We start from the raw sequence: 16087 nt of genomic DNA on the forward strand, positions 1-16087 counted from the left end.
CCATTTCTTCAATGCCTGAAGTATAGCATATAGTTCCTGATCATAAACAAAACATTTTATTTTTGCATCATTCAACTTCTCACTAAAATAAGCAATAGATCTACCTTCTTGGCTCAAAACATCTCCTATTGCAGTACCAATAGCATCATAACTACTTGGAACACCTTTTTAAAATTATGAAAATTCTAAAAGAGGTTGCTCTGTAACTTTCTATTTCAACAAATTGAAACTCATATCTGTAGGATTTGGAAAAATATGCAAATCAAATCCATGAAGCCCAAGGATATCTGTATGTAGAAAACTTGTAACAGAGAAGAAAAAGACAAGAAGAGGCAAGAGTTTGATCAAGAAAACACGCAAGTTGTATATTCAAATGAAGAAGAGATTGAAGAGATACAAAGAGATCAATCTTTATAAAAGGATATCAAAACCTGAAAAGGGTAACCTAATAAGTTACTAAAAGTGACAACTATTTAATAATAATTAATTAATTATTATATAGAGAAAGCCTAAAAAATACATAAAGTGAAATCTTAAGAAGGGAGAAAAGGTAATTTAATCAATGAAATTAAATTATTTTTTCTCTCTAACACCCCCTCTTGAGATGAGCAACAATGTAGTTACAAACAATACAGAAAGCAAACTTGGGTCCCAACAACAAGGCTTGATGAGGTACCCAATCACAACAAAATCTCTGTGAAATGAAGAAATAGACAAAACCCAATGGAAAAAACTCTACTCCAAAAATAGATAATTAAAAAATCTAGTGAAGGATTGAAGAAGCCTCCAACTAGAGGAATGTTCCAGAAAATAGGAACAAAGAGTGATCATGAAGAACATTACTAAAGCATTTAGAAGCTACAAAGCTCTATCAAAAAATAACTATTGATATGAAGAACCTCCATTGAAATAGAACCTAACCAAGTAGAGAATATTGTAATCTGCATCAAGTTAGGAGGGCATAAAACACCAAAGCCTAAAGAGTTGATTAATCAAATCAAGGAAGGCTACAACCAAAGTAGGAAAAAAATGAAGAGTGTCTATATGGTAGACAATCCATCTCACCAAAATGCATAGATACCCAACCACTACACTCACCTAGTACATAGGATCAAATATTGAATACATAGCTCACTCCAACAAATGAAGGAAGCATGAGAAACAACTGAAGAATCTCCCCTAATGCAGACAGGGTGAGGTGACAAGCAACTAAAAAGTGGGCCAATAAAGAATTGCAAGTCAAGGAACCACAATCAAGATGCTCAAAAGAGTACATAAGTGTGTACTGAGATGATCAATCTTAGACACGTCATGGGGCTAATGTCATGGAAGGGACACTCACTAGACAAAGGAACATGGAAAACTAGGCAAACATCAACCCCCCATGGCACTTTATTAGAGTAGTGCATGTACAAATAATGCACAAAACATAGTGAACCCCAAGAATACAAAAATTTGCATGAGTGTCCTCAAATGACACTACTTGAATTAGAAGGTAAAATAAGGCATACAACTGAAACAAAAAATACAGATGAAGTATGGCATGTTATCTCAATGTGTTTGCAAGAATGCATACAAATGATGTCTAAATAGACCAGAAGAGACATAAGACTGATACAAAAGATAGCACAAGTCATCACAAATCATTTGAAGCAACAAAATCAATCCTCGAAGCTGAAATAACCAAGCTATCTACCAGAATGCAAAAATGTAGAAGACTAAACAAAATGTGCCTAGAGTAGAATATGGTAAAACAACTAGCACCATTCGAAAGAGCTCAAAAAGAGCTTTCCAAGGATATAAATAATTTCCAAATTAGGGATCAAGTGCTCAAGATATGTCCCCCAAGTAAAAAATTGAACATCTATCTTTGACTACCAAAATAGGCAACCAAAGTGCATCAAAAACTAAAAACACCTACACCAATGTTTTCATCTCAGAACCAGCTTTCCAGTGCATTTTTTGGATCAAAAAAGTATGTTTGTATCCTCAAGTTACAGCCAAAAAACCAACAGTAGGTTAAAAAAAGACTTGAAGGGCTTGCAGGGGGTGTTGATGCAATGTTGATGTCAGCATTCTATTGGCCGAAGTTTGCTGATGTCAGCATTCTTGTATTCTCAGTGTCTAAATAAATCTATTTTCAGAGTTTTAAATTTGGTTGAAACAGTGTTGGAATTTGCTAGTCTATGTTCTTGAATACATCTGTGAAAAAAATAATTTAATTTAAGCCCTTGTAAATTTTAATTGTTCTTCATTCTAAGATTATTTGTAAATGAGAACTGAGAATTTAGAAACCCTCATTTTTTTAATTTAATATAACATTATTTTTAATCAGGTATAGTTTTGGGGATGAAACCAATTTATAAAAATGCAAAATTTGATTGTTTATATGGGTTTTCCCTATCAAGATTAATTCATAGTTTTTATTAAAAAATAAAAATTAATTAATTAATTAATCTGAAGGGGGGTGAGCTATTTGATTTTGTTATAAACAAAGTTTTAAATAATAATAATATGGTGGGCAGAGCCACCAACCCCCACCCACCTTCTTCCTTACTACAGTGGTCGGCAACAAAGTTGTTGCGCATATAGTAGGTATTGTTGCTAATGCAACACTACTTTATTGTGATTGTAGAAAACTACTAGGGCAGTCATGCTCTACAGGTCGATAGGCCTTAAAACTCATGTTTATTTTAAAATGTTTTTTAATTACAAATTTTTATTAATAAAAAAAAATTATTAATAATTTTTTTTTTAAATATTTATTTTTTGTAATTTATTAATTATTTTAAATTAATGTTTTAGATATTTTTTAATTAATTAAATTAATATTACTATTAATTAATTAAATTGTTATTGGATGTTAATTGGTAAGTTTAAATTTTAAAAAATTATTATTAAGTAACAATTACAGTTATTAGTAAACTTTTATTTTTTTATTAATAACTTGTTAATTATTATTTTATAATTTAATAATTATAATTATAATTTGTTTTAGAGTTGTAATAAAGCTATTAAGTTTTTTAAGTTAGTGGTGATTGTGTTTTCAGATTTAAAAGTGAAAATGGGTTCAATTATATGGAAAATTGTAAACTTTATCAAGTCAAAAACTTACAATGAAATGTAAACTAGAACCTTACTATTAAACTAAAATTATATGTTTTCAAAACCAAACAGAAGCCATGAAACTACACTGTGAGTTGTATGTTTTCTTTTATGTTGTGTTTGGGGTTGACTTAAAGTGTTGACCAATTTTGGGATGTCTACTAGAGGTTGGGAGTTATTGTTTTTTTTATGTCATGTGATGTCATGGTTTTGTATATGTTTACTTGATTTTCGACAAGTCCTGTTAGGATGATTGTATTGATAAAATCTATGATTTTGATCAGTGATATTTAAATACCTTCCAGTTGCTTGTTTAAGAACTGATGTGTGGTCTATGCTCGCATGAGACCTTTTTCTTTTACTAAGCTTAGGGTAGGTTATATGTATTTTATGTTGGGATGTGGCTTGTAATGGAGGCTCGAGTGCTAGTACAAGCTAGGATGGGAGTAGAGAGGACACTTGGTTGTGACCTTGCTTCATTAGTATGCCTTGTTAGTACAAAAGGATACTAGTGTCATATAGAGTCACTAGGGGGTCAAAGTCTAGTGAGGATGCCAGAGAAACCTTAGAGTTTACTCATGCGATGACACTTGTCCACTTACATAGTAGATTTCCTATGTGTCATTGTTGCCTCTGGGTTTAGATGGCATTTGTGTCTTGGTACCTTTGAGATAGATTGCTTTCAGGTTTTCCTTGACCTAGATGTTGGATTTGACTTTTGTGATTGTTATCATATTTGGGACTTGAGACTATCTCCTTAGCACGGTGGGAGTGGACCATTTAGGTTACCACGAGGTCAGGTGGTAGTACTTTTTACTTTTGCCATTGAGATTTGATAGTTCGATGTCATGGCTGGAGTTCCCTATTCTATATTATATTTCATTTTGTTCTTGTGTATGATGGATGGTTATACCTATTGTATTGTATTTTATTTCATGGATCTTAAGAGATGATGTAATCTATTTTATGATGCATATTCTTTCAGTCTTTAATACCTTGTGACTTGTGCAGTGGATGATTGTGCATTCTGATTATTGTCAAGTGGCATTTGAGATAATTGTATATTATTTAAGTGGATTTTATACTTGTAGGCATTCTTCAATGTGGATGTGTTATATATTGGTTTTAGTATTAATTAAACTTAAATGTGATTCAACATCATGGGACACTTAAGAATTATAATATATTTTATGGTTTTTTTTAATGTGTATATTATTGCTTCCACTATATTATATATGTTGTTAATAAGTTATTATCTTTCAAAATAAAATGTTTGGAAAACTTAGTGAACACTTTAGGTTAATTTATTTTGGGTTCCTTGGTGTGGTGTTACAGTATCCTCCTACTTTGATATAGTGAATCATAGAAACTATGTATAGCAACTTCCATAGGTACTCACTAGTTGCATCACTACTTGCAAACTTTCCATGTTTGGAATTTAAGCTAGTTCATGAGTTAACCTCCTTGAGAAAATGGCATTCACCTTTTGGTAATTTTCACAACACCTCTTTTTCTATAAAGTAGGATAGTGCTCATAAATATTAGTTCTCTCTACAAACTTCTCATGATGGAACCATGTCCACTCTCTCATACAAGCCAAGCAATACAATAAATATGAAGTCATATAAAGCCCCTAGTGCCCAAAATAACCATTATTTAACTAGACATTCATGTCTTCTATGACATTTTCTCCCCAATCCAATAGTTGGGTACCCTAAAAAATATTTTGGATGAAGAAATGTTTTTGGTGATAAGAGTAAAAGGTGTGGTGAGACACTTTCACCTTGTTTATTAGCGTTATCAGGTCTTTTATGTGGGGTTTCAAATGTTCTCTTGTAAATGGCCTTAGAAATATTGATCCCCCTTTCTAGAACTTTAATAATTAATTTTGGGAATCATGTCCCTGTAAATTTTATTTTCCTCAGAGAATGTAGACCATGATACTTCTATATTAAACTTGGAGTAGATCTCCTTGCTTGTGATTGTTAAGGAATCTATGATTGTTTCTCTATTAATTTGTAGGAACATCTACCCATTGGCTTTCCTTTTGTTTCTATATCTCAAGTCATGTCTCTTAATACATTCCTTGTAAAACTCTGTGCATATTAGGGTCAAATAAAAATTCAAAGCTGTAAGGGGTTTAAGCCCTTTCTATAAAAGCATTTAAGTCATACCTCTCTCTCTCTCTCTCTCTCTCTCTCTCTCTCTCTCTCTCTCTCTCTATCTATCTATCTATCTATCTATCTATCTATCTATATATCCATGCTCAGGGGAAGAAAAAACCAAACTCAACTCATTTCTAAAAATCTAAAAAATTATTTTCATGGTAATAAAATTCAAATAGTTCAAGCAACAGTAAAATTTTAAATAAGCTAGTGTAGTGAGCTGTAAGAAAAGAAGGCAATTAGACTCCCCTTATGACTAAAATATTTTCAACCTTAAACCCAGGTTGTCTTCTCTCAAAGTATCAATAAAATGATGTCTAAATCTTCCACTCATACCAAATAATATTGTAATGTCTTACCCTTAAGGAACATTAATTACCTTATCATTTCAACATGAAAGCTTTTCATTTCCTCATTATTTCCCTTTTAGGAGGATGTGATGAAATTCATATTTTATCAAATGTTGCTAGAATATTATTTTCATTGGTCACTTTAGTGATCTAAATTATTTACCCTTTTGTATTCCACTTGAATTATCGATAGATCATATTGAACTACTTGAACTGCATGAACCAGTTCAAAGGGTTCAAAGCATAACTTTATTTTTCCTTTAAAAAAAGAGGAAAGTGTTTCTAATTAACAAGACATGAACTTAGATAGCATTGAACATGTTGAACCACTTGAACTCATTGAACTAGTTCAAGAAGTTCAATGGTTCAATATTTTGACAAAGATTGACACAATGAAAAAGATATGGTATTTTTACATAACTTTGGGAGAGTTGAACTAGTTGAACTGGTTCAATTGTTCAAATGGATTAAACAAGTTTTATAGGTTCAATGGACTCAAAGGTTTAATAAATTCAAAAACTTTCTTAACTTTAACTCTTAGTACGTAGACATAAGGCACGATGCAAAGTATAGCTACAAGGACCAAAATTTGTTTCAACTAGGCCATGATGAACTTCTACTGGTCTCCCTTTGCATTTGACCAAATACTCTTCATATGTTCTATTCCTTGTGCTCCTTCCAACATGATTGTCCAGTATCTTCTCAATCTTTTCTGTAGTTGAAGTAGACACTTGAATACTCCACTCCACTTCTACAACTTCATCTCCATCGCCTCCTTCATGATAATCTATTAAATCTAAAATGTTAAGTACTTATGAAATATTCAGTTCAACAAGCAATTCTACTTCATAGGTATTTCTAGTATCATATTTTTTCAATATCTCGCATGGTCCAAACTTCTTCATTTTGAAATCTTCCTTAGCCTTGCACTATGAATTCATCCTTGTAATGTGCTTCCTCACCTCCTCATGGATGTTCATCAAATGTTTAGCAAAATCCTCTACTTTGACACTACTTATCTCTCCTTTATCCAACTACCTCAATTCATAAGCATTTCTAGAATTGCTCCCATATACAATCTATAATGGTGATTTTCTAGTACTCTTGTTGACAAAATTATTGTATGCAAATTCTTCTTGTGGTAAAATAAAATTTCATCCTTTTGGCTTATCTCCAACCAAATATCTTTGAAATTTTTTTAAGCTTCTATTCACAGCCTTTGTCTAGTTATTAATCTATGAATGATGTGATGAACTAAACTTTAAATATGTTTTGAAAGTCTTCCATAATATATGTCATAAATACTCAACAAACTTGGTAACTCGATCTGAAACTATGCTCTTTGGCAGACCATATAGTCTCACCACTTCTCTGAGAAACAACTCCACCACATGAACATCATCACTAGTCTTCTTGCAGGGAATGAAATGTGGCATCTTTGAAAACCTATCAACCACTAAAAAAAATTAATCATGCCTTAATTGAGTCCTTGGTAAACCAAGAACAAAATCCATGTTGACATCCTCTCAATGCTTATCTAGTACTCTGCAAGTCTATATAAAATTGTTAACATCTTGTTGTGTTTGTGGCAAATAATAATTCTAAGAAACTAAAGCAATGGTTTTATCTCTACCAAAATTTCCAATCAATCCTCCACTATGCTTCTCCTTGATGAAATTATCCCTCATTGAAATTCTTATAATGCACAACTAACTTCGTTTGAACAACATACAATCCTAGATTATGAAATATAACCACTCTGTCATGTCAAGTGTAGTAGGATTTGTACAAGCTTTCCAGGCTTCACCATTATCAGGATCCTCTAGATACAAATTCTTGAGTTCCTTGAGCCCAACCACCTCAATTTGCATCTCTGTTAGCAAAATTTGTCTTCTACTAAGAGCATCTACAGCTTTATTAGACTTCCCACTCCTATGTTTCAAAAAAAATTGTATAACTTTGCAAAAGCTCAACCCATTTCAAATGCCTTTGGTTTAATTTTCCTTGACTATTCAATTATTGCAAATCTTGATGATTAGTATACAAAAAAAAACTCCTTAGGAAGAAGATAGTGTCTACATTTCTTCAATGCTTGAACTATAGCATAAAGTTCCTGATCATAAACAAAACATTTTATTTTTTCATCATTCAACTTCTCACTAAAATAAGCAATAGATCTACCTCCTTGGCTCAAAACATCTCCTATTGCAATGCCAATAGCATCATAGACTACTTGCAACACCTTTTTTAAAATATGAAAATGCTAAAGTAGGTTGCTTTGTAACTTTCTATTTCAACAAATTGAAACTCATATCTGTAGGATTTGAGAAAATATGTAAATCAAATCCACGAAGCCCAAGAATACCTGCATGTAGAAAACCTATCACAAAGAATAAAAAGACAAGAAGAGGCAAGGGTTTGATCTGAAAAACATGCAAGTTGTATATTCAGATGAAGAAGAGATTGAAGAGATACAAAAAGATTAATCTTTATAAAAGGAGATCAAAACCTTAAAAGGGTAACCTAATAAGTTGCTAAAGGTAACCTAAAGGTGAAAGCTATTTAATAATTATTAATTAATTATTAAATAGAGAAAGCCTAGAAAATGCATAAAGTAAAATCTTAAGAAGGGAGAAAAGGTAATTTGATAAATTAAATTAAATTATCCTTTTTTTTCTAACACTCCCCTTTGAGATGAGCAACAATGTAGGAAGCAAACTTGGGTCCCAACAAACAGGCCTGATGAGGTACCTAATCACAAAAAATCTCTGTGAAATGGAGAAATACAAGAAACCCAATGGAAAAAACTCTACTCCAAAAAGAGATAGCTGAAAAATCTAGTGAAGGACTAAAGAAGCGTCCAACTAGAGAAATGTTCTAGAAAATAGGAACAAAGAGTGATCATGAAGAACATCACTAAAGCATGTAGAAGCTAGAAAGCTCTATCAAAAAATAACTACTAATCTGCAGAACCTCCACTAAAATAAAACCTAACCAGGTAGAGAAGACTATAATCTGCATCAAATCAAGAGGCAAATAAGGGCAAACAACTAAACTTGAAAATGTAGATGGCATAAAACACCAAAGCCTGAAGAGCTGATCAATCGAACCAAAGAAGGCTGCAACCAAAGTAGGAACGAGAAGAAGAGTGTCTATATGGTAGACGATCCATCTCACCAAAATGCATAGGTACCCAGCCACTACACTCACCTAGTACATAGGATCAAATACCGAATACATAGCTCACTCCAACGAACCAAGGAAGCATGAGAAACAATAAAACAATCCCCCCTAATGCAAATAGGGTGAGGTGACAAGCAATTGAAAAGTGGGCCAAAAAAGAACTGCAAGTCAAGGAACCACAACCAAGATGCTCAAAAGAGTACATAAGTGTGTACTGAGGTGATCGATCTCAAACACGTCATGAGGCTAATGTCACGGAAGGGACACTCACTAGACAAAGGAACATGGAAAACTAGGCAAACATCAACCCCCCCATGGCACCTTATCAGAGTAGTGCATGTACAAATAAGGCACAAAACATAGAGAATCCCAAGTATACAATAATCTACATGAGTGTCCTCAAACGACATTACTTGAATTAGAAGGTAAAATAAGGCAAATAACTGAAACAAAAAATACAGATGCAGTATGGCACTTTATCTCAGTGTGTTTGCAAGAATGTATACAAATGATGTCTAAATAGACCAAAAGAGACATAAGACTGATACAAAAGATAGTACAAGTCATGACGAATCATTTGAAGCAATGAAATTGATCCCTAGACTTGAAATAACCAAGATATTTACCAGAATGCAAAAATGCAGAAGACTGAATAGAATGTGCCTAGAGTAGAATCTAGAAAAGCAACTAGCACCACTGGAAAGATCTCAGAAAGAGCTTTCCAACGATATAAATAATTTCCAAATCATACATCAGATGCTTAAGATATGTCCCCTGGATTGCAATACTAAACATCCATATTTGACTACCAAAATAGGCAACCAAATTGCATCAAAACCCAAAAACACCTACACTAATGTTTTCGTCTCAGAACTAGCTTTCTTTAGATCGAAAAAATACGTCTATATGCTAAGTTATGGCCAAAAAACCAATAGTAGGTCGAAAAAGGACCTTAAGGGCTTGCAGGGGGTGTTGATGTCAACATTCATATCCTTCTCTTATCTAAATATGATGGTATCTCTCCTACCAAATCCTTGCCCTCTTCCTCTTCCTCTCTAATCTCTGCTATTCTAATCTTGGTAACGATTGGAATTATTTCCCCTCTAGTTTTGACTACTACTATTGGCCTCATCCTTCTTATGATATTCATTGTGGCCTCCATAAGACCGTCTTCCAAATCTTCTACTACGACCTCTACCACTATTATTGTTATCAAACTAGTATGCCTCTTCAATACTATTCATTTAAACTAGATTAAATTCCTCCTGAATGGTTGTTCTCAACCCATTAAGGTAATGAGAAACTCTCTGTGTCAACTTCTGGATGGCCTATTTTAATGAGAACTCGATAGAACTCCTTGGTATACTCCTGAACAAATCTTCTGACTTGCTTTAACCCTTGCATTTTGTTCAACAAATCAAGCTCATAATCCATGGGAATGAACTATCGCTTCAGTTTATCCATCATATGATCCCATATTGTAATTTTGTCATTTCCTCTTCCATTTCACTCCAATTAAATCTCTTGTAACTAGATCTTTGAATGACCCTTCAGTTTGGCCTTCACAAATTTGACCCTATTAGGATCCTCAATATCTTCATACTCAAAATACTCTTTTAATTCATTGATCAAATTGATCAATTCCTCTAGGTTAAGATTTCCCAAAAATGTCGGATTCTCAAACATACGTTTGTTTCCAATCTTGAAAATGGTCCTAAAAGTCCTCTCTTCTTCTAGGTTTAGAACTACCTTTTCTTCAACTATTTATTCTTCTTCGCCTTCATCCTCACTTTCATCTCTTACAACCAGATTTATTCCTCAATACATTTGTTCTTCCAATGCTTGCATTTATCTCTAGAGGTCTCTAAAACCCTTTGGTGTAACAATTGCATCTCTTCCACCATGTTCTCTTTGTGGAGGCATTTTTGCACTTTTGTTGAAACCCTAGCGTAACTTGCCTCACAATTGATGATCTATCTACATGCTTAGGCCAAACCACAATCCTAGTGCAAAATACCTCATAGGTAACGATCTATTTACACACTTAGGAACTCTTTCTTTGATACCACCTGATGAAGGGTGTTCCCCTTAATACCAAAAACACATAACAAAAACAAAAGAAATAACAATAATTAATGAGAACAAAATATGGGATTCTTATTATCACTGCAAACGTAGAATTATAGAATTTTGAAATAAAATATGCAAACCCACATGGGGGTCTTCCTTACAATAATTTGCAAGAAAATGTTGTGAACTATTACCTAGAGTTGTCCTAGACAATCTACGGGCATTCCTTATATAGGCAATTTTCCAGCACCTGAGAAGTTTCTAGGCATCAAGCTCTAACCCTTGAGATCGACCAACCCTAAAATTACATATAGAGTCAGCTCAAAATAATTATGACATTTATTTTAGAAATTTTGGTTGACCCAACTTTAGAAGAACATAACTTGTGAATTGTTGACTCGATTGGCTATTATAACCCCATTCCAGAATCTTCAAATTTTGATTTGCGGGGCTTGACTCTTGCAAGCTCTAGTGGGCCTCACTTTGGAAGCCTATATGGAACCTCTAATGCCTTCAAAACTGATCCTAGAATTTTTCTTTAAAAAATTACACACCAAAAATCCACAGTAACTTCACGAATATTCATGATATAGCATTGAACCTCAACTAGCAAGCTGATATATCAAAGATAAGAATCCACCTCTAGAATTAGGACATTCCAAGCTCATATGATCGACTTACTAAGTACCAAGATTTCACAAATAACAACTCTACACTAAGACAACCCTTATTCAAGAATCATAAAGGAAATATTTTGGGTGATCCAAGATTGCTTTTACACCTAGGATGCTCATACATCAACTTGCTCCTGCATCAATTATATTGCTTCAAGTATAATTTTATCACAATCTCATATAAATTTTCTCTAACATACTAGATTAGATATCTTGTTGCTACATGCATTTAGCTCATAGAAATCATAGTCACACTAAAGGTTAATGAGCCACACATTTATATTGTTACATTACCTATTCATGGAGGTGGGAGTCACAAAAAATATAGGGTTGACTAAGACAAACCTATATAGACACACGCCTCATTTTTTCATAAATATAGATTTCAAAGTCAAATTATAACCATAGAAATAGGTTCTTAGGTCTCTAACAACCCCAAATTTAAAATTTCAAAACTTATTATAGTTATTGGGGCAACTCAACAAACATGGACAAGTCTAATTGCCCTCATTAGCCCAGGTTGCCCTTGTCATTCTAGATTTAGCTTAGATTTATTAGGGCAAGTAGATATAGCCTGCAACAAGTTAGATGTAGAAGCTCATTAGATTCATGTGTCTAGTTAACTCTACACAAAAGTAGAGATATCATATGCGAAAGTAAATTTTCATTTCCTTATCACTTTGATATTATATTCCAACTCTATGATTTGATAAAACAATGATTTATAATTTTGATACCATACATATCTTATTCTTAAGCAACATAGGGATTGTCAGGGCATAAATACTAAGTTTATCCACTTTTTGCAAAAGGATTTAGTCAACATATTCATCTCTAATGAAAATGTATTCCAATATAGTTTGGAGAAAGGGGTCCTAGAGCCTAGCTTAACCCATCCTAATTTCCACCCCCCTCAAAAATTATGAAAGAGAACACATCTTATAAAATTAAAATATAAATATAAGATTAATTGTGACATTTCGATTGTTCCTCTCTTGCTTGGTTTTATCATATTATGTTTTGTTTAAGAAATGTTAATTCTAAAATTCTAAAGTAATAAATAAATAAATAAAAGTATATTAAATTATATAGGTGTGTTCATGTAACATGATAATGATGGAAGAAACCTTTTGTCTTGTATAAACTACTCATAATACATCACAAAATTATATTTTATTAGAAATATGCAAAGGGTATTTTTAACTACATTTTCTTAAAAGATATTAGAAATTATTTAGAATAAATTAGAATGGACATCGTAACACCTATTATGGGGTTATGTGAGTCAATCCATCAAAAACTGGGAGAGAAGTTAAATGGAACTTGCTAGAGATAGGTTGGGTGACAATGAACTTAGATGGAGCTTATGGAGTAATCCAAGGCCTTAAGGAGTAGGGTGTATAGCCAAGGAATAGAAAGGGAATTTGTTTGAATTTGAATCCAAAAAGTGCTATAGTGAGAAACAATGAGTTTCAAGTATAGGCAACATAAATAACATTAAAAACAACCAAAAAGATTGGTAGAAAGAAATTTCACTTAGGAGATTCTTGAATCTACATAAATGTTGTAAAAAATCAATGTGTCCCAAATTAAAAATTAAACAAATTTTTGAAACCAATTGAACTTAATGGATGAATATGAAGATCTCCTTGACACTCCATGTTAGAATCGATTTAATTTTATAAAGTAATTAGATTGATTGGATGCAAATTAAGATCCCATTTCACATAGTTACAGAAGCGACAACTAATGAAGGAATGATTTTTTTTTAATAATACCCATAAAACCAAACAACTTATAGTACCCACAAATAATTAACAACCTGAATAAGAATGGAGGAGACTAGGGATTTAAATTTATAATTCAAGGACCTAACTCTTAGAGAGGATCTAAGTACATAAATGCACCTCAATAATGATTCATTAATGAATATAGGAAGATCATTAGTTGAAAAAGGTAAAGATTGCCTCAAAGGCCAATCTGAGCAAAAAAAATTGGGATATTAAGATGATGAAGTAATAAGTCCTCATTTTATTAGAGATTGAGTTATAAGGATGAAATATACTTTTAGCTTCTAGGTGGAAAAAAAATTGCTAGTTTGCCTTCATCTCTCAAAAAGATTAAATAATATATGTACATGTCATTACACAATGATGAAAAAAAATTGCTTTAAAATTCATTCATGAGCACTGAGCACATATATTGGTTGAATGTGGGCATTGCCTCTATGTTTTTTGAGCTAGACAAAAAAGAGAGTAAGCTAATAATTAAATGATAAAGACTCACAATCATATTTATCAACAAAGGTTTCAAGGGCGACTAACACAGTATGAAGGTTTCAGTTGTTAGCTAGCTTATATAATAATTAGTTTCCTATGAAAGATGAAGGATGATTGACAAACTATAAAAGTTTCAATGGAGGTGAGAAAAGTCTAACAAATGCTAAAGCATCTTGTTATGAGGAGAAATTGCTTCAAGAAAATATGCTTGAAAAGATAGAGGTTGAAGAGTAAAAAAAGAAATTTTTCAAAAGTTACCAAAACTTGGGATAAAACTAATAAGCATTCTACACAAATGGAGGGAGAAGCAATACTAATGTTGATAAAGACCAAGTTAGAAAGATCAAGGAAAGGAAAGTAAGAGCAAAGGAAATATGGTAAAAGTCATGGAGGTATAATGGTTCTAATAAGAGAAAAGGAAGAATGTTTCATTCGGTTGGAAAAATAAGCCTCTGATAAACAATTTATCTTATTCAAAATCTCAAAAATAGTAGTCTTATCAAGATTGCAACATGTTATTTTGCTCCACAAGTTTCTAAAACTTATTTTAAAAAATTGATTTGACCAACAAAGGCTCATTCACTAGATTGTACAAAGATGTTGCTTTGCTTTCGCGGCAAGGTGATGTCCTTGTGAGGTGTTTCAATGTTGGAATTGCAAGTGAACAAGCTAGTTATAAAGAAAATTGTAACCCTATTTGGCTCACCATTTAATAGTGTGGCTATAAAATACTTTATTAAAAATCATGTCATAATCATAATGTCTTCAATTTCATGATATGTGTATCCCTTCATGGTATTCTAGAATATAACATTATGAGGTTATTAAATATTTGATAAGATAGATAGCATTGGTGAAAAAGAGTCAAAAGATAGAAAACATTGGTGCGAAAACATTGGTCACAATGTTTTAGAGAAAAAATGCTTACTCTATGTGGTACTTTTGATTTAATCATTTGGTTGAACTAGATGGTGCATCCATGTCTAAGTAGGCAGATGCAGTCTAGAGTGCAACTTATGTGCACCTTTATTCAATTAATATAAAAGAAAGACTTCCATTATTTAGGGGTGCATATAAGTTGCCCCCTAGCTGTGCTCACTCGCTACAATGCAATAACAATTGAATTGGGCACAGAGGATTCAATATAATAGAGAGTTGCTTTGGCTACCAAATCCCTTCGCTATTGCTCTAGAAACCCCACAAGGCTTAATATGTATTCCTATCACTCCTTAATAAATCATTTCATCATACCATCTATTTCAATCTCATCTAAGTTGCCCTTTATTTTTGTAAGAAATATGTATCAACCTCACCTATTCACCATCAATTTTTTGGGAATTGCAAGTCATCATAATGAAATCTCCCAATTAAATTCTTCCATGGATTGCCACCAACAACCTCTACACAATCAATGTAAGTTAACTTGATTCAAAGTTCTTCTTGTTCTCTTGTATCTTGATGATAGATCATGTAGTATGATCCGAAATGTTGATAGTAAAAAAACTCTACCCAATCAAATCGAGAAATTAAAAAAACTCATTGATTCAATACACCAGACTTTTCTGACACATTCATTATTTGGGGTTTACCTAATGTATGCAGCAACACAGTCATGCTTGGGCAAGATAGAACCACATATTCATTTGCAAAATTTTCACAAAGAAGATCAAATTAGGGTTTGTGAAGGAATGAAGACCTCGATCTGTTTCCGCAATATTCGTTAGTCAATCGACTTTGTTGGTTTCACAGACTGTTTTTGGTGCAGCTGTGACAATTAATCCAAAGCAAATTGTTTCAAATTCGGAAGAATCCACAAAAGGGGGAAGCAAAGCCACGTTGTCGAAAGATCAAATTTCAATGAGTTTTCTGCCCAATTTTGTGATATTTTAGAAGTGGGAAAAACAATTTTACAGTACATTAAATAGAGATTAATTTTGTTGTGCAGATCCTCCGATGGCGAAGCGATTATCCCTTCAACGATTTCAACAGAAATGGGATGACAGATATGCTGAAGTTCTTGCTCGATTTGTGAGGTAGAAAGTATTTTCAATGGTGAATTTTGACATATTTGTTTTGGGACTTGCATTATTTGATTAAATTTCAAAAAAATGGAAACACAATAAAATTTTGTGAATTTTTTTAAAAATTTTAACATTTGATCCTCGTGATCTGTATATTTTGTGATCAAAACAAGAAAAAGGAGATTAACCAGAAAGCATATGTGCAAAATTAGCAGGCTCACCCCTTTCATGACGTCATTC

The sequence above is a fragment of the Cupressus sempervirens genome, chromosome 11 (assembly GCF_028749045.1).
Source record: "Cupressus sempervirens isolate cs-2001-9-10 chromosome 11, ASM2874904v1, whole genome shotgun sequence".
NCBI lineage: Eukaryota > Viridiplantae > Streptophyta > Pinopsida > Cupressales > Cupressaceae > Cupressus > Cupressus sempervirens.